The 2,934-nt window shown below is 59.7% G+C and overlaps 1 non-coding gene across 1 annotated transcript; it reads right to left on the reverse strand.

Annotated features, from left to right (window-relative positions):
• On the reverse strand, positions 1 to 81 carry TRNAL-AAG (transfer RNA leucine (anticodon AAG)). Its single transcript has one exon. It is a non-coding gene; the product is annotated as a tRNA-Leu (tRNA).
• Positions 82 to 2,934: the final 2,853 nt, after the last annotated feature.

Genomic DNA, 2,934 nt, shown 5'->3' on the forward strand with positions numbered 1-2,934 from the left:
TGACCAGAGTGGGATTTGAACCCACGCCCTTTCGGACCAGAACCTTAATCTGGCGCCTTAGACCAACTCGGCCATCTGATCGAATGTACTATAAACGGCACTGGAGAATATTTATACCCATCATATTGACCACGGTCATGTTCCACTCTGCCATAAGCTTGCTGGTTATGCCGTTGTTTTAGGACACATGTCCGCTCGGCCGCTCCGTTATTAAAGAAACTATATGTTCAGCTGCCAGTCGCAACTCGCCGTAAGCAAGTTACCCACGTTTTAATTACTGTATCACCGAGGGCAGCGACGGCTAGACTGAACAGAACACAGCTGTCAAACCATGAATTCCGATGGACAGGATATCGGAAAGTTTTTGTTCTGCAATTTCATGCAGGGCCATCGATCTCTTGTTTTGAGACCGTGTTCTCTGCACATATTGCTCTCTATCTTGTACCCATTTGCCGATGGCGAATCGAATTGTCCTTTGTTGACAGGAGACTGAAATGGGAGGGAAAGATGGCCAGAAGTGAAGCATCCCTTCTTGCTCGTTCATGCGTAGTTGCGTACGCTATATCGGTCGTGGTCATCCCATGTCCCGCTGTTGTTCCATCTGCAGGAGAGGAGAATAACAGGTGGTCCGAGGTTCCGAGCGAACCCATAGGTTATCATCGTCTCGTCGACCCCCACGGTGGCGCTCGGCCGGAAACATGTTGGCGAGCGGTTGATTAGTTTGGTCCTAAGAGCATCTCCACTCGTCTCCCCGACTAGGTCCCCGAGCGACGTTTTTTCAATCCAGACGGCGTTATTCGGTCCAGTTGCGTCCCCAGTTCCTCGATTTCGTCCGGATTTGGGCCTAAATTCATCCGGCGAGCCCACGCCATCCCCGCCCCCCCGGGGAGCGCTCGGGGACTCCGGATGAAACGAAAGCGCGCGAAACGTCGAGGAAACATCCCGCGCGTCTGGTGGCCCCAACTTGTCGGCGAGAGAGACCGATCGTCGTCCTCATGGCATCGTCTTCCGCGCGCTGTAAAAGCATGCCGCCGGTCAGCATTCGCCGGCCGCGTAGCTTCCACGCGGCGAGTTAATGTCGTCGCCTCGGTTTCACGCGCACCTACCTCTATTTATCGCCGAACTACCGCGTCTGCCCCGCATTCACCTCGCTCGCCTTCCCCCAAATCTTTCCCCAACTCGGACGAACCAGCAATGGCGAACGACGGTACGGCCAATAACGGCTTCGGCCGCCGCTCTCTCCACCAATGGGAGGGACGGCTCCTCCACGCTGCGGGCGATCCCGCCGCCGCCAACGGGTGGGGGCGCACTCGAAGCGGCGATCAACGAGGTGCTCGTCACTCTCAGTGACGAGCAGCGCGCGAATCCACGATTCTTCCCTGAGAACTACGAATCGTTGATCGCGTTCTTCCGGCGAAGGTATGAACGCTAACTCGCGGCGTACGACGGCCCTCCTCCTCCTCCAGCAAGGAACAACGCCGCCGGCCGCCACCGATGGTGGAGCGCGCCTGGCCGCAACCTCGCAAATGTGCTCGCGCACATCGAGGCCGGGAACTCCCCCGTCCTGGGGATGCCGCCGCCGGAGGCGGCTACCGTGTCGCGCCGGCACGGTAGTTCCTGGATGCCGAGGAGGATGGACCCATCCTCCTCCTCGTCTGGCTCGCGATCGGCGTCCAGGTCAGGCGGGTCGACGCCGGCCACCGTCAAGAAGGAGTGGCCGTCTCCTTCGACCGTCAAGAAGGAACCGGCGTCGCCACCGACGACCAGAGGGCGCAGCAGCGGCGCCCTCGTCATCCGCGACCAGCCTTCCTCTCCGCAACGCGGGCGGAAGAGGAAGTCGTCGAAGAAGGAGGCCGCCGCGGCCGCCATCAACGACGCCGCAAACAAGCTCGCCGAGGAGGAGGCGAAGCGCGCGGAGGATGCCGCCGTGGCGGAGGCGATCGCCAGGTCGCTCAAGGACCTGGTGCCTGCCGACAACGCCCTCCCCGAGGACGCCGCGCTGGAGTGGTCGAGGCACGACTAGGAGCGCGAGGAGGCGGAGCAGCAGCAAACGTACGCGCGTGTGGGGATTAGAGCATCCCCACTCGTTGGCGCTCCCCACGCCCAAATCCGGCGAAATTTTCGGCCGGATTGGAGGAAGATTTGGCGTGGGGAGGAGTAGTTTCCTAGTCGTGTGCTCCCCAAGCGGCGTTTCTCGGGGAAAAAGAGGATGGCTCGGGGAATCCGGACGAAAGAGGAGACACGTGGGCGTGGGCGGTTGGTTTAGCTTTATCCGGAGTCCCCGGGAGACCCCCGGGAAACCGAGGATGGCATGGGGAGTCCGGACGAAAATAGGCTCAAATCCGGACCAAAACGAGGAACCGGGAGCCTGACTGGGCCGTTTTTCGCCGTCCGGATGAAAAAAAGTGACCGTGGGGGCTCTGTGGGAAGACGAGTGGAGATGCTCTTAGTCGGCCCAGAAAACGTCAGCCCCGCTGCAAAGTCTTGCTGGCCGACCGGACACGTATACTTTTTTTTGAGGAAGTTGCGGCGCCATCTCATTTATCAGAAGAAACACGTACAAGACACCGGAACTCACACGAAGCTACCGGACACAACACGTATCCCAGCACAACGACACAAAACACCCCGGAAGATAAGAAAATTACACTCCCATCCCTGGGATATTTTGAGACGAACTCGCCATCGCCCGTGTCCAACCTCCTGCATCGCCGAAGCGCACGCCGGAGAAAAAAACGGAGCACCCCCTGACCATGAATCCGCAGGTCCCCATCGCGACGAAGACGCTTTGTGAGCCGATGATGTAGCCCGCCGCACTGCGACGGAGCCCTTCTCCTTGTGGCTCGTCGGCCGGGGAGATCCCCAGAACACCACGGATCCCGATTCCGCCGCCTCCGCTCGAGATCCTCGGGGAGAACACGCCGGAGCCGCTCA

This window comes from Lolium perenne, chromosome 2 (genome assembly GCF_019359855.2).
Source record: "Lolium perenne isolate Kyuss_39 chromosome 2, Kyuss_2.0, whole genome shotgun sequence".
NCBI classification, from domain to species: Eukaryota; Viridiplantae; Streptophyta; class Magnoliopsida; order Poales; family Poaceae; genus Lolium; species Lolium perenne.